This window comes from Ceratotherium simum, chromosome 7 (genome assembly GCF_057802395.1).
Source record: "Ceratotherium simum simum isolate JZ-2026a chromosome 7, ASM5780239v1, whole genome shotgun sequence".
Taxonomy (NCBI): domain Eukaryota; kingdom Metazoa; phylum Chordata; class Mammalia; order Perissodactyla; family Rhinocerotidae; genus Ceratotherium; species Ceratotherium simum.
This window is the reverse complement of record NC_141906.1, coordinates 23,720,468-23,744,907: the sequence shown is the minus strand read 5'-3', so window position 1 is coordinate 23,744,907 and position 24,440 is coordinate 23,720,468. Positions and strand designations below refer to the sequence as shown.

At 38.5% G+C, this 24,440-nt stretch overlaps 1 pseudogene; it reads right to left on the bottom strand.

Moving 5' to 3' along the window:
• Nucleotides 1–6,675: 6,675 nt before the first annotated feature.
• On the bottom strand, nt 6,676–7,431 carry LOC101389160 (olfactory receptor 52N4-like; annotated as a pseudogene).
• Nucleotides 7,432–24,440: the final 17,009 nt, after the last annotated feature.

Genomic DNA, 24,440 nt, shown 5'->3' with positions numbered 1-24,440 from the left:
AATAGGTCTAGTTTCATTTAGAGATAAGAGTAAGCGTATGCTGCTTTTAGAGAGCTGTTTAAACTCTACTATTCAGTTATTTATAATTTTGAATGTCAACTTGAAAGGATCCTCTTTATTACCTCTTGGCATTACTGAACACTGGAAATCAATCTGTTATTTTTTAAATGAGTCTCCTTCAGTTTCCAGGATACAGAACTCTACAGTTGTTCTTCCTCTGTCCCCCATCCCACCACCTTCTTCATCTACCTACCAACAAATATTGTTGATTCCAGGGTTCCATCCTTTCCTCTTTTCCTTATTCTGTACATTATCTCTAATTAAGTTCATCCATTTGCATGGTTTTAACTATTTATATACTTTAATTTCTTCCAAATCCATGTTTCTAAGTCAAATATCTTTCTGGAACATAAATCCATTTTTCCATTTGGTTCCTAACTATCTATATCATACACTTAGCATATTCAAAACTGAATTAATTCACCTATCCTTCCCAAATCTGCTGCACCTCCTTTTTGTCCATACTTTTGTGAATTACGTTACTATCTCCCTATCCAACCCAATGTAGAAACTTGGAAACTATCTTTATTCATTCTTATCTCTCATCCCTTTTACCTATTCACCATTTCCTGTTGTCTGTATTTTTAACCCCTTCTATATCACACATTTTTCTCAACCTGCAATGTCACTGCCTAGTTCACACTCCCAACTTCTCTACCTTGATTCTTTCCTTAGCTCTCTCTGCCTTTGTCATTAATCCTTTTCAATCCACTCTCCACTCTGAAGTCAGAGGGTTCTAAAATGCATCTAAATGCAGATGTCATCATGTCACTCCTATGGTAAAATCCTTTAGTTCATTTAGTCCATGGAATAAAATCAAACACTTAAGACTGGCATACAGTGTTTTCAAAGGCTAAATTTTTGTATTACTTTGACTTATACTTAACATAATCCCACGTGTATGTTTTGCTTTAACCATTTCAGTGTTCTTGGAATTATATGAGTATGCCATCCTGTTTTACATATCCTTTTGTGTATTCTTTTTTCTGCCTATTTTCTCTGAATTGGTATTTCTCATACTTCAAATCTCAGAACCTACTGTCTTCTACATATTAGAAGGATTCTGACTGTTTTAGGACCGTTTTATTTTATGACCTTTCTTTGTCATCCACAATTTCCTGCTTTATCTACATTATAGGAATCCTTTCAGCGTCTTAATGGTTTGTTTCAAGAGAAGAATCATATCTCATCATACTCCATAACTACACACTAGCTGGTAGAGGTTTCCCAGTGTAGTGGATAAATACATGCTTTAAATGCAGATGGACTAGGGTTTAAATTCTGTCTTCCATATTCTACAACTGACTTTGGCAGGATACTTAAACTCTCTGAGTCTAGATACCTCACCTGATGGTAGAGCAAATAATATAAATCTTACATGTTTATTACAAATACTAATTAAATTAAAGTCTTGATATGTAGGTATTCTATAAATTATACACGAATTCGTACCTGGTTCTGTAATTTTATGCTGAGAGGCAAGTCCATTCTTGGTACTTCCCCCAGGCAGGGCTCGTGACTGTGAACAAGGCACTGGGCAGGTGAGATATTACCAATTGGCAGGTCCCAGAGGACACACAGACAACCTGGACAGAGTGAAATTTAGCCTCTAGATTGCCTGAAGGCACACAGAGCTAAGTCTACTGCCCTGGGGATAGCTGGTTGAGCAAAGAGGCAGAGCAGGGAGTGGCACCTGCACCTGACCAGGCGGCCCATGTCTTCTACTGTTGGTCATCACCCCTGAGCCTGTACCTCATGATGGCTGTGCTAGGAAACCTCACGCTCAGTGAACTAGGAAACCTCACATTGTTCTGGAAGCTCAGACTTATCATTCTCACAGAATGAGAAACTCGGCCCTAGTAAATTCTTTGGTGGACTCTGTGGCTCAGTATGCTCTATTCTACATCTGCTGTGAGTGTTGGCTGCTAAAATCTCATAATTGAGTCACTTTCCTTTGGAGAAAGAGAGCTGACTCACCCAAGGTTACTTTTCCTCCCTGAGTGCAACTTTCACCCAATAACCGGTATGTGTAAGAATACAAAGACCTGACCCTCTCTCTTCAATTTGAAACAACACCAAAGCGTCAGTCCCCTCAAGAGCCTCCCCTGGAATTAACTCAGGCATCTGAGGCCACTGAATCACAGTTTAACTTCTTCCTCTACTCCATCCTGCCTGCCTCATTCCTTGACAGGTATCATTCCCAAGTGTACTTCACAATAAGCTTCCTGAATGCAAATCTCTGCCTCAGAGTCTATTTCTGGAGCACCTAACCTAAGACAAATGCCACTGGTCTCAGGTGAATTGAGGCCTCCGCTTCTCTTCCAGGGGATTGTGACAGGTCCATGGACATCAGCTCCAGTATCATGGCAAGTATGGGATGAATATAGATTCTCAGACAGTCCATCCCAGCAGGTTCCCAATGAGATGGGCCAAGACCTCCTCCATATCTCCCCATCGCCAAACAGACTCTTTCCTTTGTCCCATGTCTGATAAAGCAGCTACTACTCCACCCAGCAGCCACATTCTTCTTTGAAATAATATTTCAAGGGCAGTCTTTTCATTCATCCAGTCAACAGGTATTTCATTTATAGCTGGTGTGAAGCTTCATTTATTCATTCATTCAACAGATATTAAATATCTACCTAATCCAAGTGCTCTACTAGATGTGGACACAACAAAAAATTAACGTAATAAAATGGCCCTTGTCATCATGGGTCATGGTATGATATACATTAAGTGCATGATCACAGAAATAATTAATAACAATTATAAGTATTATAAATTAAAACTAGACTGTTTTAAAAGCATATAATAAGAAAACTTTCTAGTCTGGGGAGGTCAGCAAAGCCCTCCCTAATTCAAGGTGATGACCAGAGGAAAGGGTTAAAAGTGAAGAGAGGTGTGGGGTTAGGCTGAAGATACAAAATCCCTGATGCAGGAGGGAAGGGAGCTTTGTATTATCAAAGACCTAAAAGAATCATGAAATTTGGGAATGTAGTACTCGGGAACTGAGCTTGGTGTGCAAGCAGAAACTGTTGTGTGCACATTCCAGGTCACATTGAAGGGCAGTAGAAAGTCATGAAGATTTTAAGAAGATTGAGACACAATCAGAATCTCATTGTCAAATATCATGCTAGAAGTATGGATAGAAAGGAATGAAGCACAGATACTGGGAAACCTGATGGAAACAAATGCAGTGATCTCTAGAGAAGTTCAAGGATATGCCATGAGAATGGGTAAATGAGATAAGGATCTTTGGGGGAAAAGAAATCAAGAACATGAAAATCCAAAATGTTCACATGAATACTGAAGTCCCCCATCATGATTATGGGTGCCCAAAAAAAACAGAGAAGAATATATTGACCAAGTCATCATTTAACGAAGGAATGCAACCAGGAGTGATACCACTAACTGGGAGTGGTAGAGGATGATATGCATGAATGACATGAACCTCAAAGGCACCAGTTTGTGCTTATTTTTTTGCTAGTCTATTTTTACAGGAAAGAACTGAAAATTGCATTTGGGAACATGAACAGTGAACTCTCTACCAAAACAGATGTAGAAGAGGTGTGAGAAAATGAATGGTCCTCACTTAGTAGAAAGTATAATATTTTCATCATAAAAAGTTGAGAGTAATGAGAGCACCAGCTTCATACAATTTTGTAGACATTAAATGAGCTGAATTTATGTGCAAAGTTTTATTCTCAAGGGCTCAAGTTGCCATGGAGTAAGAGCTGAACACCAGGAGCTGCTCATATTATCAAGATTTTACACTAATACAGCATATCCAGATTAAGATTGTTCAAAGTTTAGCCAGAGCACTTAGAGACCTCTAAGTCTAATGGTGATAATCATTACTCAATCCTCCACCGACCTAAGCAATCTTCCTCTCCAATCCTATGGCGGCTCTGCCTCTCTTGCAGAACTTTCTTCTACTCTCACCCACGGAGCAAGGACAAAAATAGGGGGGAAGGGTCTCCACTTTTTGCCCTTTCTTTGAAGAGCTATCTTCTTACTAATAATATTGAAGATTAATATTTAATAGAGGAAAAATGAGATCATAGAGTACAGCATAGAGCAGAAGCTACTTAGGAGAAAGACTGAGGCAGACTCCCCTTAGCAACCATAAGTTTAGCCCAGACCCTCCACCTACCCACCCAATAACCCAGGCCCAGTCTTCTAAACCCTGGTCATTCATGTTATCTCTTTAACTTGACCCAACCCATGTTCCATTCCTGCCCATCGCCTCCCATTAAGAATTATTCCTCTGTGACTTGGAACCAATCTCTACCACAGCACTGTCACATGTCATTATAATTTCTATTTTTCAAGCTCATTTCATCGTCACACTGAGAGCCTGGTATATACTCAGGAAAAGGAAGAAAATGAAGAAAAGAAGGATGACAAATGCTGGTTTTCTGTTTGTTCTATGCTTATACACAGCACTAGGCCTGCCTCATAAGAGCAATCATGTCTTGTAGTGCGTCTGCACAGTATACAAAATACCACCAGTTGAAATTACATTTGAAAAGACAATGTCAAGTTGGTGTTAATCATGATGATGACAGCAAAGACAATAGTGCTAATAGTAATTGTGATTGAAATGATAATTTTGTGACAATTTATTTCATTTCTACAATAAAAATTTATTGAGTGCTAACTGTGCTACACTTTGGAGATTTATGTATTCATTTATTCAAAAACACACATATGTCATTGTGACCAATGAGGAAATATGCTAGTAATGACACGGTCCATTAAAATAATGGTTTATTTATTGAGCAAACATTTATTGAGAGCCTGTCACGTGCCACGCACTATACTAAGAATACAATACAGCTCACCATTTAGTAGGGATGGGAACAGAGATTATTCAACCAATCATTATATATTTAATTATAAATTATGATGGATAATGAAATAAATATACACAGAGCTCTGAGTTCATAAAACAAGTGACCTGATCTAGTTATAAAAATCTTCTTCAGGGGCCGGCCTGCTGGCACAGTGATTAAGTTCATGCTCTCCACTTGAGTGGCCCTGGGTTCGCGGGTTTGGATCCCAGGCCTAGACCTATGCACTGCTTATCAAGCCATGCTGTGGCAGACATCCCACATATAAAGTGGAGAAAGATAGGCATGGATGTTAGCCCAGGGCCAATCTTCCTCAGCAAAAAGAGGAGTATTGGCAACAGATGTTATCTCAGGGCTAACCTTCTTCACCAAAAAAAAGAAAACAAAACAAAAAAATGTTCAAGGAGGTGAGGGTTGAACTGAAGTTCAAGATGAGTAGGAATGTTGAGGATAAGGATAAGGAGATGCATTCCCATTAGGAAGAGCCTAGACTACCCAAGGCTGGAGGAAGCGTGGACACTTGAGGAACTAAAGAAGGGTATTTATGTATATTAGAAATATATAACTATTGGGGCCAGCCCAGTGGCATAGAGGTTAAGTTCGCATATTCCGCTTCAGCGGCCCGAGGTTTGCCGGTTCAGATCCTGGGGCAGACCTACTTACCGTTCATCAAGCCATGCTGAGGCTGCATCCCACACAATAGAGCTACAGCTCCACAACTATGATACACAGCTATGTACTGGGGCTTTGGGGAGAAAAAAGAAAAAAAAGAAGAAGATTGGCAACAGATGTTAGCGCAGGGCCAATCTTACCCGAAAAAAAGCTTTTTAAAAAAAGAAATATGTAGCAATCAACACTACATATATTGCAAATATAACATATATGAAACACATATATTGCTTCACTACATATATAAAAATATGTAAATACATAAGAACATACAACAAACACATTAAAGTAAGTGCCAATGGTAGAAACTTGCAAACAAAGTGAGAATTAGAACAATAATTATTACGTTCAATAAACTTTAACTCAAGTCTCTGTACCCGAGACTAAAAGTGAAGAAATAAAAGAAAAATTATCGTTACTCTCAGAGGTCAAAAATACATAATACTGTGGGAGTCGTAGAGAGTAGTCCCTCTCAAAAACAGGCTAAAAAATACATGGAATACTGAAATCAATCTTTATCTGCAATTCTGGAGTCAGATGGAACATGAATATTTTAGAGTTTCTCTCATAAATTTGAAATTCTAAAGTATCCATACATTGTGATCCCTGTTTTTGTGATGACAGTTTTTCTGCTAGAGAGGAATTATCTGCTCCCACAGGCTGTCTATGTGTCAGTGTTGTGGTGGTGGGAAGTGGCCTATGTTCTCCTGTGTTTAAAATAGGCACCCCGCACATTTCTCCCTGAACTCCTCAGTCACTTGATCCAGGTCCATCAAAGTCTTAATTGTTTCTTAATTACCTAATGCATTTATCTTGTCAATGTAAGTAAATCATAAATTTTTAGAATAAAAAGATTTCAAAAATATTACTTTCTGATTGATCAAGTGAGATACCCCAGCACTTCTCAGTTTTACATCATGATATCTAAGCACCATATGCCTCAGAAGATATTTCCCAATTTCCAAATGCTCAGGATAACTTCATTTGCTTTCTCTTCACTATCCTCACTAGGTAAACAACCAGGGATGTGGGGCTCCCACCCCACAGGGGAGGGTCACCCTGGCCCCTGAGGTCCAGCTGATGGGAACTATACTCAGGTGGGATCAATCTGTTTGGGCCTTAGAATTTTAAACAGCTGGTCCCGGATCTGCTTGGTCTTGACCCCATAGACAATGGGGTCCAATGCAGGGGAAAAGAGCAAATAGAGATTGGCAAGGATGACTTTGGCAGCAGAGACTGTGTGTGGGCCAAAGCACTGCATGACCACAAAAAGAAAGCTTGGTCCATAGAAGAAGAGGATTACACAGACATGAGCTGTGCATGTGCTGCCTGCTGTAGCACGTGCCTCGGGTGAAGGAAAATGAATCACAGTCCTCACAATCTGCCCATAGGAGTAAGCAATAAAGGTCACATCCCCCACACCAAGAAAGATTGCCACAACAAAGGTATAGAGGTTATCCATGGTGGTGGCCCCACAGGCCAGCTTCACAACTGCCATATGCTCATAGTAGGTATAGGCAATCGTATGGGAGCCACAGTAGGGCAGCTGATGGGCCAGGCTTGGAAAGGAGATGGTCAATCCCACACCTCGCAGCACCACCAGGCCTCCAATTCTTGGCAACAACAATCGGAGTAAGAATGATTCCATAATGCAGTGGGTTACAGATGGCCACAAAGCGGTCCAAGGCCATGGCACCAGCACTCCTGACTCCATGGCAGAGAATGCATGAATGAAGAATATCTGGGAAAGACAGAAGTGGGAGCTGATGGCTGTAGCACCAAACCAGAAAATGGCCAGCATCTTGGGCAGAGTGGAGAGGGAAAGAACCAGGTCAACAAAGGAGAGCATGGCAAGAAAGAAAAACATAGGCTGGTGAAGGCTGCATTCTTTCAGGATGAGGAAAAGCAGGACACCGTTCCCAGTCACTACCAGGAAGAATATGAAGCAAAAAGGAAGTGAAATCCAAATGTGGGCAGCATGCAGTCCTGGGATACCAGCCAAGAAGAGAGTATGTGGGAAGAGTTGAGAATTATTGGAAAGAATCGTGGTGATCATCTCATTTAGAAGAGCGAAGGGCCAATGCAAAGAAAGGCAGGCAAGTTACATTCAATGATGTGGGGGTTGGGAGCTCAAGATATATGATCTCACTACGACCACTATCTCCATTGCATTTCCCCCAGAGCTCTCAGAAAACAGTCAAAAAAGATTTGCAGTTTAGTCAATATTTCTGCAAGATCTTCAAACACAGAAGATGTCAGTCAGCTTGGTCCAATGGGAAATGCACTGGAAAAGAAGATCAAAAACCAGGTCCCAGAATTAGATATCCTACTATATCTGTGACCTGGAGCAATTCACATAACCAGATTTAAGTAGATGCCTGGGAACTGCTGTTAAATAAAAATCCTTCTCATCATGCTCATATTCCCAAGTTCTGAATGCTGGTGCTTGATTTAATCAGCATTGACTTCACATGGTACCCTAGACTTACAACACTAACTTACATCTGAAACTGCCAAAAATCCTAAAATCTGGAAAATCACATAATTTGGAGACATCCCCCTCCTCCAAACTTCACTTGACTACCAGGTTACAGAATAAAAAGTCCCTGATGACTCCAACATTGATCAGGTTCTTCCTTGGATTATTCAAATGCATATTTTGTTCCCCCACCCCACCCCCAGTATCTCAATGGATATCTGATTTCACCATCTCCTGTATCTCTCTCTTTCAAGGTGGTATTGTACAGGGGAAGACACAAAGTTCAGAGTTGCAGTGGCCTGGAGTAAACAGAAGCTCTTGGGAATAACAATCATGGGAAAGCCAAAGAATTCTATATCAGAGCCACATTGGTGAGAACAGGAGAGAAAATGGGCAAATATTCCCTCCAGTTCCATTTTTCTTGTAATCACACAAAGTATACAAAATTATACCCAACATGTACCATGCCCAAAGCATCATTTTATAGGCTAGAAAACTGAAGTCTAGAGAGAAGTAAATGGCCCAGGTCCCAGATCTGTTTATTGATAGAATCAGGCAAGAGCTTACATCCCCTGATCCCTGAGCCAGGAAGCCGCCATCCTGCTTACATGTTAGCAGTGGTTGCTGCAGGGTCAAGGAAGAACATCCAGGGCCCTGTGGCCAAGGGTGGGCAGGAGAGGAATCAAATAGCAGGGCAGATAAGGAATGATTTAGGGATTACATGTCTCCCCAGTGCCCCTCAATGCCTGCAGTACCACAATCCTCTCATGTGAAAGACAAACAAGGACACACAGAGACCTGGGCCCAGGATCTGAAAGGGCTTTGGAGCATAAGAGAAGTGATGCACGTTCCAGGCAGAAAAGATGCACCCAGGCTAATCTCACAGTTTCTGTGACAGCAAGAAGAGGTCTCTAAGCATGAGGAAAAGGAGCAGAAGTTGGCCCAGGAGTACAGTCCGAGAAAGAAGAAACAGCACAGCTTTAAAATGACCTTCTTGGCCATTTTGCTTTTCCGTCCAAGAGAAACCATGTAATTATTGCCCATACCTTCAACCACAGCTGCAAAGGAGGCTATGTGATGACAGCAAATGGCATGAGGGCTGGGAAGATGGGAGATTTGAGTGTGCTTTTAGTTCTGGTGTCATGGAATAAACTCTGGACCTGGAGTCAAGATCCTGATTGGAGGTACTATTTCTGCCATATGTCAGCTGTGTGACTTTAAGTAAAGCGTCTAACCATTTTCAAGCCTTTGTTTCCTCATGTGTGAAATGAGTATACCAAAACATACCTCACAGGATCATTGTGAGAATCCAGTGAGATATAATATGTGAAAATTCTTTCTTGAATGTTGAAAATAGTAATATTATTATTTTCACTGAATTATAAGAAATAAGTGATGCATTATGAGGAATCTGATTAACAACAACAGAATGTTTAGATTTCAGAGACAATACATTTGATTGGACAAAAGATGATGGATTCATCCCATGGCTGGATGTTGCGTAGTAGTAACCTGGAGCAACTGAGTCAAAAATACTATAGCCCCCCCTACATTGCTCCCTTCGTCCCTCGTAATCACACACTCTTCCCCCCAGCACCCCAAGGGTATTGTGCTATGTGGGAGGTGGAGGATGTCAGGGAATGTGGCTCCGATCACCTGAGCATCTGCTTCAAATCATCCTCAAAGCTGCCTGTCCTTAAACCTCAGCCCACCTTGTGGAACATAACAATGTCTTCGGAACAGTGTAAGAAATGATTACATCTGATGCTCCAACTATCCCCTCAGGACCCTCCAAATGTCCCTCATTATACCTTTATGCCTCAAGGAAAAGTCTGACCCAATAAGCTCAGCTCCTCTACCTCCATCAGGGAAGTAGATAAAGTGAGGTAAATGGTCCTGGAACCAGAGGAATCCAGGATACAGGTGTAGGCACCTCCATAATGTTTCCCTATGACTCACTCTGTGGCCTTCAAAGAGGAGGAGATTTACAAATAGCTTCTTGTTGAGCCAGGGCTAGAAGGATGTTTGCCTTCACAAATAGCTTCTTGTTGAGCCAGGGCTAGAAGGATGTTTGCCTTCTTTGGAAGAAGGAATTCTCACACACCTGATCTTTCCCTTTCCTGTATTCATATAACAAGAAAGGTCCAGATAGACCTCTGACAATGTACACAGTATTGGCAGTATTTCAGATTTTCCCTAGTGATATCAAAACCATGCATTTCCACCAACAGCCTATCAGACTATCCAGATCTGGAAAGGTTGGGGAAAAGCTAATTTGTGATAGCTCTCTTCCTTGGGCCTACCTTTGCCGTTACTCACCAAAGAGCTGCACTGATTGACCTACAGGGAGACAAGAAGTTAAACTACCAGTCAGGTCCCAATAACAGGATATTTAATGGGCACTTTTTCAGGCATTGCCTGTACAGATCCAAAGTGAAGCTCCCACCACCCAGATACCAATTAGTACTTCTGCCTCCTCTTCAAGAAAAGGTATAACAAGGTCTCTCTCTCTTATTGGGGCCCCAGGAAACAGCCCCAGCAGGGAATATTTTGAACAGCATACTCCAGGATGCCTTGCCAAGAGGGGGCCAAGGATCTGCAGCCAGAAGCAAGGAGAGGCTTCCTGTCATGGGGAATGGGACCACCTGGTTTGATGGCCAAGCAAGATCCGATCTAGGGAGGGTAAGGAAGAAGGCAGAGTTATGGGAAGGGGCAATACCAGGACCAGCATGCAACATTACCTAGATGACCCCCTGTGACATAGGTGGAACCATGAGAGGAAGAATGATTAATAGGTGGGAGCCTTTATGAGAAGAGAGAACCTAGCCAGGAAATAAGGCTGGAGAAAATGGCAAATATCTCCTGTGCTTGAACTCAAAATGGTAGATACAAGGGCAGGCCAAGTCCTGTAGGTATTGCCATCCATATGTTATCTCACCTTAGTGAAATAACTCACAACTTTGCCCCTTTTTACTCGAGCTCTCTACACTTGACTCTCATCTCATCCACCAAAATCACTCCTAAAAATGGTGCCAGATTAACCTATGGGAGGATATTCAAGAGTATAAAGGATCTAGACATTGCATTGCATTGGAGAAATTGAGTGTGTACGGCTTACAGAGGAGAACACTTGTGGTGGCATGCACAATTCTCCATGGATTCTTCAAATCCAGGACTAAACTCCCTGTGGAGAAAAATGATTTGTTTTATAAAGCCAAAGTAAAAACAACAAACACATGCAAATTTATAGTTCAGGACCCAGCCAGACTGTGTCTTCAGAATGATAATCCTTTATCAGAAAGACAGAGGTCAACACAGGCTATATTGGAAGGGAATAGCACAAGGTTTGTTGGGAATGGTCAGTACCCAGAATCAGGCCATCCATTTAGGAGACCCAGGTTCTAAGGGTACTGACCCAGTTCCAGAGGGAAGAAGAAGACATAGCAGGTATCATTTCAGGTAAAGCCAAGATTAGGAATGCTGACACGAAGCACTCAGTTTTCTAAGAGATGGCCAAGCATGGTAACAGTGAGCTTAGGACAGATGATGCTATGACACCTCTGAAACTGCAGGATACAGGTATTATGAGGTAGAAAACACCAGCCCAAAACCCCAGGGAAGAGAAAGGAGCAGGCAGGACAAGGAGCAAGAGCAATAAAAGGCCAGTCCACTAGGAACTGAGAGGCTGGACTGGTAACTGGAACAGGAACTTATGCCCAGAAAATAAAGAAGAGTCTTAGAACTGGGATAGAAGATTAGTGTGAATGTGGACCACCTGACTGAAACTCTCAAACTCTCACCTGAAGTCAGAAATTGTGTAAAACATCAAGAGATTGGGGCAAGTCTGAAGCTCCAAAAACCATCAAGAAGATTGGGATCAAAAATTTAGATCAAACAAGTATTTCCTGAGTTTCTCTAAAGATTGTCTAAAGAAATACAGGTTTTAAACATGATCAAGAGAAACATAGACATAAAGCTAAGGCAAAGCACCACCAAAGGCAAAGCAGAGATACATGCACCTGTGCTTGTGGCCACATCTTGGAGAGATGGAAACACCTTGGAGAGATAGCATCTAATTATGCCTGTGGGGATCAGGGAAGGCTTCACAAATGAGGCAACTTTAGAGAGGAAAGTTGAAGAGTGGAACAGAATATTCCAGAATGACTCACTAGCATTAAAAAAAATACCAAAACTCATAAAGTATGGAATTCTTGATGAACAGCTAAGAAATCAATGTGAGAGGGATGAGGTTTGAGAGGAAGGTTGGACCCAGCCTGAGTACAGGCCTTCAGTGCTCTCCAAACAGCACTAAATGTTAATAAGACATCAAGGAAGACAACACAATAGACAAGAAAGTTGTTTAAGTAGGGCTGTGACATCAATAGATTAGTGCTTTAATAGATTTCTTTCATAGTATTCCAGGCATAGGAAGAAGGATATGATATTAGAGAGGGTAAGACTTGGTGAAATCCTGGAAGAGAGCAGAGGCAATGAGGTAAAAAGGAGGAAACTGAACCAAGTCTTTACTGGTAAGTTCTATCAAATATTTAAGAAAGAAACAATAACAATCCTATGCAAATTTCTAGAAAATAGGAGAGGAGGAAACACTTCTCAACCCATTTTATGTCAGTATTAACCTGATAACAAAATCAGATAAAGACATCACAGGATAGGAAAATCCACCCAATATCCCTCATGAACAGAGATATAAAAATCTTTAACAAATGATTAGCAAATCAAATCCAACAATATATAAAAAGGATAATGTATCGTGAGTAGGAAGAGCTTACCCAAGAATGTAAGATAATTTATCATTCAAAAATAAATTCATTTAATTCATCATATTAACAAAATAAAAGATGAAAAATATGCATATCACCAACTCAACAGAGACAAAAATAAGAAAAAATCATTATGCAAAAATCAACATTCATTCATGATAATAAGAAAAAAAATCTCTCAGCATACTAGAAATAATTGGGAACTTCTCAAACATAATAAAGAGCATTTACGTAACACCTGTAGCGACGTTATACATAATGGTAAAAGACTGAAGACTTTTCCCCTTAAAATCAGGATGAGGCAAAGATACTCACTCTCACCACTACTACTCAGCATTGTACTTGAGGTCCTAACCCATGAAATAAGACAAAAAATAAAACAAGAGTCCAACATTATGCTGACACTGAAACCAGAAAAAGACAACAAAAAAAAGCAAAAATTACAGGCCAATATCACTAATAAACATAGATGTAAAAATCTTCAACAAAATATTATCAAATCAAATACAACAATACATTAAAAGGATCATACATCATGATGAAGGGATTTATTCCAGGGATGTAGAGATGATTCACCATTTGCAAATCAATGTGATACATCACATTAACAAAATGAAGAATAAAAATTACGTGATCATCTCAACAGATGCAGAGAAAACATTTGACAGGATCCAACATCCATTTATGATTTAAAAAAAAACTCTGAGTAAAAAAGGTATAGAAAAAAAGTAGCATAATAAAGGCCATATATGACAAAACCCCACAGCCAACATCATACTCAATGGTGAAAAACTGAAAACCATTCCTCTGAGAACAGGATGATGTTCTGATTCTGATGACATGATTCTATATACAGAAAACCCTAAAGAATCCACTATGGAAAGCAGTATGGAGATTTCTAAAAAAATTAAAAATAGAAATACCTTATGATCTGGCTATTGCACTACTGGGTATTTATCCAAAGAATATGAAATGAATATATTCAAAGACAAGGACGCCCACACTCTCCATTCTTATTCAACATAGTACTGGAAGTTTTAGCCAGAGCAATTAGGCAAGAAAAAGAAATAAAAGGGATCCAAATTGGAAAGAAAGAAGTCAATCTGTCACTATTTGTGGATGACATGATTCTATATACAGAAAACCCTAAAGAATCCACTAAAAAAACTATTAAAAATAAGCAATGTATACAGTAAAGTTGCAAGGTACAAAATCAACATACAAAAATCAGTTGCATTTCTATACAATAATAATGAAGTAGCAGAAAGAGAAATCAAGAATACAATACCATTTACAATCTTTACAAAAAGAATAAAATACCTAGGAGTAAATGTAACCAATGAGGTGAAAGACCTATACACTGAAAACTATAAGACATTATTGAAAGAAATTGAGGAATACATAAGGAAATGGAAAGACATTCTGTGCTTATGGATTGGAAAAACAAACATTGTTAAAATGTCCATATTACCTAAAGCAATCTATAAATTCAATGCAATCTCAGTCAGAATCCCAATGACATTCTTTACAGAATTAGAACAAAGAATCCTAAAATTTATATGAAGCAACAAAAGACTCTGAATAGCCAAAGCAATCCTGAGAAAAAAGAACAAAGCTGGAGGTATCACAATCCCTGGTTTCAAAATATACTACAAAGCTATAGTAATCACCACAGCATGGTACTGGCAGAAAAACAGACACACAGACTAATGGAACAGAATTGAAAGTCCAGAAATAAAACCATACATCCATCTACAGCTAATCTTCAACAAAGGAGCCAAGAACATACAATAGAGAAAGGAAAGTCTCTGCAATAAATGGTGCTGGGAAAACTGGACAGCCACTTGCAAAAGAATCAAAGTAGACCGTTATCTTACACCATGCACAAAAATTAACTCAAAATGGATTAAAGACTTGAATGTAAGACCTAAAATGATAAAACTCCTAGACGAAAACACAGGCAGTACACTCTTTGACATCAATCTCAGCAGTATCTTTTTGAATACCGTTTCTACTCAGGCAAGGGAAACAAAGAAAAAAATAAACAAATAGATCTACACCAGACTAAAAAGTTTCACAGCAAAGGAAACCGTCAACAGAACGAAAAGACAACTCACCAAATGGGAGAAAATATTTGCAAATCATATATCTGACAAGGGTTAGTCTCCAAAATATGTAAAGAACTTATACAATTCAACAACAAAAAAATGAACAACCCAATCAAAAAATGGGCAAAAGATTGGAACAGACATTTTTCCAAAGAAGATATACATATGGCCAACAGGCACATGAAAAGATGTTCAACATCACTAATTGTTAGGGAAATGCAAATTAAAACTACAACGAAATATCACCTCACACCCATCAGAATGGCTGTAATTAACAAGACAAAAAATAACAACTGTTGGAGAAAAGGCAACTCTCATACACTGCTGGTGGGAATGCAAACTGGTGCAGCCACTATGGAAAGCAGTATGGAGATTTCTAAAAAAAATTAAAAATAGAAATACTTTATGATCTGGCTATTGCACTACTGGGTATTTATCCAAAGAATATGAAATGAATATATTCAAAAAGATATATGTACCTCTATGTTCATCGTTGCATTATTCATAACAGCTGAGACCTGGAAGCAATCCAAGTACCCATCAATGGGTGAATGGATAAAGAAGATGTGGTATGTATATACAAAGGAATACCACGCAACCATAAGAAAATACAAAATAGTGCCATTTGCGACAACATGGATGGACCTTGAGGGTATTAGGCTAAGCACAATAAGTCAGACAGAGAAAGACAAATATCCTATGATTTTACTCATATGTGGAAGACAGACAAACAAACACAGATATGGCGAACATATTACTGGTTATCAGAGGGGAAGGAGGTTAGGGGAGGGCGAAAGGGGTAAAGAGGCACATACGTACGGTGACAGATAAAAACTAGTCTAGTTAGATGGTAAACACGATGCAGCCTATACAGAAACTGAAATTAATAATGTACAACTGAAATGTACACAATGTTATAAGCCAATATGACCTCAATAAAATAATTTTTAAAAATAAGTAATAAAATCTTACAGATTGGAAAGAAAGGAGTAAAATGGTTATCACTTGCAGACAACATGACTGTATGTAGAAAGGCCTAAGATCTGCACTAAGTGAATTTAGCAGGGTCACAGGATACGAAGTCAATACAAAATTGATTTTCTGTATTTCTACATACTAGCCATGAAAACACTGCAAAATTAAATTTATAAAGTTATTATATACAATGGTATCAAAATATATGAAATACTTAGGGATAAATTTGATAAAATATATCTGAGTCCCCACACTGAAAATTAGAAAGCACTGCTGAGAGAAATTACAGAAGACTTAAATTAATGGAGATAAATGCTGTGTTCATGTATTAGAAAACTCAACATTATTGAGATGTCTCCCAAAATTGATCTACAAATTTGATGCAATTCCCATCAAAATCCCAGCAGACTTTTTTGTTTGTAAAATTTGGAGAGCTAATTCTCAAGCTTATATGAAATGCAAAGACCCAAAAGAACAACAACAAGCTTGGAAACGATTTAGAAATTATCAAAGTTGGAAGACTTACGTTACTTCAAGACTCACTATAAATCTACAATCTCAAGACACTGTAATATTGGCATAAGGATTGATATATAGATCAACAGAACAGAAAAGAGAGTTCGGAATACACACACACAAATATAGTCAATTGATTCTTCTACTAAAGTGTCAACCTAATGCAATGGGAAACGGATAAACTCTTCAATAACGGGTACTGAAATGACTGGATATCCACACACAAAAACATAAATTTCAACCCTTACCTTACATCTACAAACTTAAAATGGATCTTTGTTGGTTCGCAAACTGGCCCCCATACACAGATGGCAAAGAGAGACCAAAGAAAGAAGTAGACCACTCTAGATTGGTAGGTGGTAGTTTTAATAAGCAAGGGAACTTACTTATGAGCCTTATCTTGAGGCCACAAGATGAGTAGATCTCTGCACCTGCCCACCAGAATCTTAAAAGTTTATGTAGAGGCCTTAACTGGGTTCAGTCACATGTAGCATCCAGATGGTCTCAACAACACATTGCTCTCTCAAGGCTGCATCCTTGAAAACGGCTCCAGCTGTGGGAATAGTGGATGGAACATACATTCCAATGACAGGAAAGGGGGTGAGGAACCTCTGATTGTCAGGGACCAGCTCATGGGTAGTCCTCTCAATGACCTCCTCCAACAATCTTAGACCCAATATAAAAGCTAAACGTACAAATTTTCTAGAAAAAAAAATAGGATAAAATCTTTGCAACCTTATGCTAGGAAAAGATTTCTTCAATGGGACACAAAAAATATGAACCATACAATAAAAATTGATACATTAGAATTCGCCAAAGTTTTAAAATCTGCTCTTCAGAAGACACTGTTAAGAAACGAAAAGTCAAGCCAGAGACTAGGTGAAAATATTTCTACTGCATATGTCTGAGAAACAACTTGAGTCCAGATTATATAAAGAACTTTTACAAAGCAATAAGACAAACAACCCGATTTAAAACAGTAAAAATATTTGAACAGACACTTCTCAAAGGAAGATTTATGAATTTCCAACAGCCCAAAAGCATGTGAAAAGAAGTTCCATATCATTAGTCATCAAAGAAACGCAAATTAAAAATGGATTATAATGACAGACATATTAGAACGGCTAAAATCAAAAACACTAACAATACCAAGCACTGATGAAGACACAGAGCAACTGGAACTCTCATACATTGCTGATGAGAACATAGAATGCTACAACCACCTGGGAAGATGATTTGGCAAAAGTTTTTAAATAAAATTAAACATACAATTACTATAGAATCCAGCAACTTCATGCCTAAATATTTACTCAAGAGAAATGAAAGTTTTTAATTGAAAAATAATGCAGTTTATTAATCATTTCCTTTATGTTTAGTCCTTTTTTATGTGCTTTTTAAGAAATTTTTGTCAACTCCAAGGTCACAAGTATATTCTTCTATACAATCATCTAGAGGTTTTATTGTTTTTAACCTTTCACATTCTTGAAATAACTTTTCTGTATATGCTAGGGATCAAGATTCATTTTTCCCTATGGATAGCCTATTGACCTAGTACCCTTTAGTAAAAAGACTGTCATTTGCCCCATTGCTTGGTAGTTTTAACTTTGTCATAAATCCCATGTCCATATGTGTGTAGGTTTATCTTTCAACTCTCTCTTCTTTTTCATTAGTCTCTTCGTTTATTCTTTAGCCAATATTACACTGTTAATTATTGTAGCCTTATAGTTTATCTTGCTTGCATAGCATAAATTCATCAATTTTGTTCTTCCTCTCCAGGTATTTTTCTCAATAAATAAATGGGGACGTATCAGTTTGTAAGATTAAGTTAAATGCCATATCACAATATTCACGGAAATTCTTGTTTCTGGCTTTCTAGTGTTATACACATCAATCCACTGGTGTCATAGGAACCCCTCACATTGCTGTGTCATTTGGAGAAACACATTATTCTTAGATTCATGGATTTCAGTAAACAAAAGTACAGTAATAGTAACACCCAAGAAGAATCAATCTATGATGATGTCTTTTCACCCTGCAAATAAAATCAACTGACCACAACCAGGGTCCAGAAGGAACAATGGAGAAGCTAGATACCATGGGAGTGTTTTCTCACTACTGTGCACAGATGACCTCAATATATTTTATTAAGTAGACCTCTTTAATTGAGGAGGAATCACTAACATATAAAACCATCATACTATTGTGGGATAGGTAACAAAGAAATAATTATCAGTGAGAAAAGAGTTAAGTCATCTTTGGCAGAGCAAATATATCTGTATCTTGCCTAAAAGTTTGTAACCTCTTGGCTCTGATGAAATGTATCCAAAGCTGGACCTTGCTTGAGGGCAAATTATAATACTAGATGGATTCAAAGGAAAAATTTCTTCATCTAGATCAGTGACCCTCTGAAGTGCTGCTCAAGCACTACCTGGTGAAGTAGGTAGAACCCCCTTAAGGTAGTCTTATTAATGAAGAACACCTAAAGCAGCCAAACAACAACAGACTTTAGATAAGGTTCAGAATTGTCAGTTTGATCCATGGAGACTTGGGTCTTCAAGAATTGCCTGTAGTTACCTCAACATAATAAAGCCCATATATGACAAACCCACAGCTAATATCATCCTCAATGGTGAAAAACTGAAAGCTATCCCTCTAGGAACAGGAACCAGACAAGGATGCCCACTCTTACCACTCCTGTTTATCGTAGTATTGGAAGTCCTAGCCAGAGCAATCAGGCAAGAAAAAGAAATAAAAGGGATCCAGATTGGAAAGGAAGAAGTGAAACTGTCACTATTTGCAGATGACATGATTTTATATATAGAAAACCCGAAAGAATCCACCAAAAAACTTTTAGAATTAATAAATGAATATGGTAAAGTTGCAGGTTACAAAATCAACATACAAAAATCTGTTGCATTGCTATACACTAACAACGAAGCAGCAGAAAGAGAAATTAAGAATACAATCCCATTTACAATTGCAACAAAAAGAATAAAATACCTAGGAATAAATTCAACCAAAGAGGTGAAAGACCTGTACACTGAAAACTATAAAAGATTGCTGAAAGAAATTGAAGAAGACACCAAGAAATGGAAAGATATTCTGTGCTCTTGGATTGGAAGAGTTAACATAGTTAAGATGCCCATGCTTTCTAAAGAAATCTGTAGATTCAGTGCAATCCCTATCAAAGTTCCAACAACATTTTTCACAGAAATAGAACAAAGAATCCTAAAATTTATATGGAACAAAAAAGGCCCTGAATAGCCAAAGGAATCCTGAGAAAAAAGAACAAAGCTGGAGGTATCACACTCCCTGATTTCAAAATATACTACAAAGCTATAGGAACCAAAACAGCATGGTACTGGCACAAAAACAGACACACAGATCAATGGAACAGAATTGAAATCCGAGAAATAAACTCACACATCTATATACAGCAAATTTTCGCCAAAGGAGCCAAGAACATACAATGAAGAAAGGAAAGTCTCTTCAACAAATGGTGTTGGGAAAACTGGACAGCCACGTGCAAAAAAAATGAAAGTAGACCATTATCTTACACCATACACAAAAATTAACTCAAAATGGATTAAAGATTTGAATGTAAGACATGAAACCATGAAATTTCTAGAAGAAAACATAGGAAGTACTCTCTTCTACATTGGTGTCAGCAACATATTTTCAAGCACCATGTCAGACCAGGCAAGAGAAACAATAAAAAAAATAAACAAATGGGACTACATCAAACCAAAAACTTCTCCACAGCGAAGGAAACCATCAACAAAATGAAAAGATAACCTAACAATTGAGAGAAGATATTTGCAAACAATATATCTGCTAAGGGGTTAATATCCAAAATATATAAAGAACTCACACATCTCAACAAAAAAAAACTAACAATCCAATTAAAAAATGGTTAAAAGACCTGAACAGACATTTCTCCAAAGAAGATATACAGATGGCCAACAGGTACATGAAAAGATGTTCAACATCATTAACTATCAGGGAAATGCGAATCAAAACTACAATGAGGTATAACCTCACGCCCATCAGAATGGCTGTAATTAACAAGACAGGAATAACAAGTGTTGGAGACGATGTGGAGAGAAGGGAACTCTCATACACTGCTGGTGGGAGTGCAAACTGACGCAGCCACTATGGAAAACAGTATGGAGATTCCTCAAAAAATTAAGGATAGAGCTACCATACGATCCAGGAATTCCACTGCTAGATTTATCCAAAGAAAATGAAAACACCAATGGGTAAAGATACATGCACCCCTGTGTTCATTGCAGCATTATTAACAATAGCAAAGACTTGGAAGCAACCTAAGTGCCCATCAAGGGATGAATGGGTAAAGAAGATGTGGTATATATACACAATGGAATACTACACAGCCATAAGAAACGATGAAATCCAGCCATTTGTAACAACATGGATGGACACTGAGGGTATTATGCTAAGCGAAATAAGTCAGAGGGAGAAGGTCAAATACTGTATGATCTCACTCATAAGTAGACGATAAAAACAACAACAAACAAACACATAGAGACAGAGATTGGATAGGAGGATTCCCCCCTACAGGGGAAGGGGGGAGGGAGGAGGACGAAAGGGCTGATTAGGCACATGTGTGAGGTGATGGATTGTAATTAGTATGTGGGTGGTGAACATGATGTAATCAATGCAGAACTAGAAGTATAATGACGTATGCCTGAAATTTATACAATGTTACAAACCAATGTTACTCCAATAAAAAAATAAATTTAAAAAAACAATAAGCATTAAAAAATTAAAAAAAAAACAAATTGCCTGAAGACTGAACCAACAATCTGGCAAGTAAAAAGTGAGTCATCAATGTCTGTGTCTGAGAAAGTGGCATAAATCATGTATAAGAGTTCACTAAGTAGGTGAGGCTGATGTCCTCAAACACTAATAAATATGGCACCAATCTGAAGTCCAAACACTTGACTACAGGATTATAATAAATAGACTTGGAATGGCTACTCCCAGAAAAGTTCAGTCGATGTTTTTCCTTGATAAACTTTGATGTGAATCCAGTCACCAGGCCGCGTATTACAGCTTCAGATGTCAATAGGGCTTTTTGAACCTGTGAATAAAATGCCTTGCAAAAATCTCATTAAATAGTATCAAATTCATCAATATCTTGCTGATGGGCAGGCCCTAGGGTACAAGGAAGTCTCATGAATCTGCCCATTACTATTTCATACGCAGAAAGCCCCAATTTTCTATTGACTACAGATTTTGTGTTCACGAGGACTTTGATCAAGACACATGGCCATAAAACCTTAGCCAGTTTATTTTCAAATTTTCATTTTACCCTCTTCAGTCTGAGTGATACGGTGAAGGAAGTCCCCTTTAATCTGCAGGGACTTAAAATTCTTCTTTATAACCTGATATGTAGAATGTGAGTCCTATCACTCAATGTATGAGCATTGTAAATCTGGGAGTAGAAGATTTCTTTGAAAATAGTTTTCTGTTTCCACACCACTCATACAGGAAGATAATAGGATAAAAATATTTTCATAAAGTCATGGTTGGCCATAGTACCCTATCTCTAAAATTTCTCCAAAACATTATTATATTCACCCTCTCTGCTATGTGTTATTAGCTTTCCTAATAGCCTGATCCTTTCTTTTTCAGGATCTATGTCATATGCTTAATCTTCACTATCCAGTCTGGATTTGTTATTCCAAATGACCTTAACACCTGTATATGCACAATTTTTAGTATCTGATTCCCAGCCTTATGAATCAACTTTGGCCCTTCAAGTAACAAATACACAAGTCCACCCCTCAACAAGAGAATGGAAGTTAAAACCAAATTAATATACAAATGCACCTCCAAAAAGGTTTTAAATGACAATTTTTGGTTGATTTCCATTGGAAAAACCTCACTAGTGGATATCATCCAGGAAAATAATGTGGACTGAGAAGACACAAGGTTGTGCAAAGAACACTGGCCAGTACCAGCATTAAATACAGAAAACAAAAAGAAAATGGAGGCCCCTGAAAATGTGCACCACTGAAGTTGAATTAATAAGAGCTGATTAAAGTAGTTGGATTCAACAACAATATTTTTACCATGTATTAATATACATAATGGTGTATGGAAACTATGGTGTCATAGCAGCAAAGAGAAAAAAAAGATTCCAGTGTAATATTTATTGAACATCTATTATCAGCCAGCTACCCTGAGAGATACCAGGAATAAAATAATGAAAAATAGGCACAGCCTTGCTCTCACAGACTTAAAGGAATGGGGAGAAGAGAAACATAATGGGGATTATAATTCCATCCAATAACAGATAAAAGCGGAAGTATATGATGCCATGGTAGTACACAGGAAGGGCATCTAACCAAAACTTGGGAAATCCGGGAAGACTTCTCAGAAGAAGTAATACCAAGGATGAGATGCAAAAGACTAATACAATTTACCCAGATGAACATAATAAGGTTTCATGAAGAAAGAAAAACATCTCTGAAGGCCTAAAGGCAAGAGTTTAAACAATGTATTTGAGGAACCAACATCAGGAATGAGAAATACTAAAAACTTCCCATTTGATTTAAAAGCATAAAGTGTGGTAGACATGTAGCTGTACCACTCAGATTCCCCTTCAAGAAAAGACTTTCTGTCAGCTGGTAGGAGAGCAGACATCCTCCAGCTGTCACCTCTCAGGGACTCCCTCAGCTATTGAAAGCCCAAGGTCACATCTTCCCCTAGGAAGCTGCCATCCAATGACAATGTGAAGTGGGGATATAATAGCTGGGTCATTTTGGTCTCGTGTGGATTAAACTCTGATGGGCACTATTCCCTCCAGAGCTCCAAGTTGGTTGGCTGAGGCTTTGTCACACGTGCATCACAGTTTGACATCAGCTGTGCCCAGTCTTTCTTCCTCCTCACTTTTCCACAGGTTTTGATCCCTAATAAACCTCTTGCACCCTAGACTGTCTCATTGTCTACTTCCAGTGAATCTGACCTGAAGTAATACCTCAGAGAGTACCCTGAGTTCCCAACACAGTCTACTTGCCTCCGTTATATAGAAGCAACCTAATTTCACCTTGGTAATTGGGAATAATCACTCCAGATAACAGAATAATCCCTTTTTTCCTTTGGTTCTGGGGTCTAAGGCAGCAAAATGTGTCCCATGATATGTATATATACAAAGAGAGGGTCCAAATTAAACTATTTTCTGTTCTAATCCTCTGATGATATTTGAAGCATTTGCTTCCATTACCCAATATGCAAATCAAAATCCAGAATATGTGTCTATTACAGTCAGGAACCATCAATACCCTCCTGGGGCCAACGAAATCCACTTGCTAGCTACGTATCAGTCTGGATAGTGGCTCATAGTAGTCTTAAGTCTCTGGTTTCCCTGTGGACAAACAGAATAATTTTGAGCTTCAGAGGGAGTCAGTGGATTAGACTGACTGACTTGTTTATTTATTGCTCATCATAGCATCACTAGAACAACTTTGTGACCACTCATTTCAGGTACCCAAGAAGACTCTTCCCAGAAGCAAATTAGAGCATCCACTTGTTGATTCTAGTCCACTTCTGAATTCAGATGCAGGTTTTTCTGATGAGCATCAGTATGCCCCTCTTTAAATTCTCCTTTTCCAGGCTCATAATATTCCATAATCTTGCACGCCATACTGAGATTCCTTTTATGATTCAGTCATCTAGGGTCCATTTCAGACCATATAACCAATTCATTGTGATCGAAAAATAGGTACAATTCCATCCCATTATATTGTCATTATCATTTAATTCCTCTAATATCATGAAGAAACCCATTGAGAAAATTTACCTTTTCTTTGGGCAAGTTGATTGGTGAAAACTATCGCAGAGAACAGACTTTCTCAGAGCAGACTAACATTCTATTAGGGAAGGTAATTTTAGATATAGATTTTCTGAGATAACTTGTGATTTCAGTAGAGAATGAGTCTACCTGAGAAACGCTTGCCAATGTTCTTCCTTT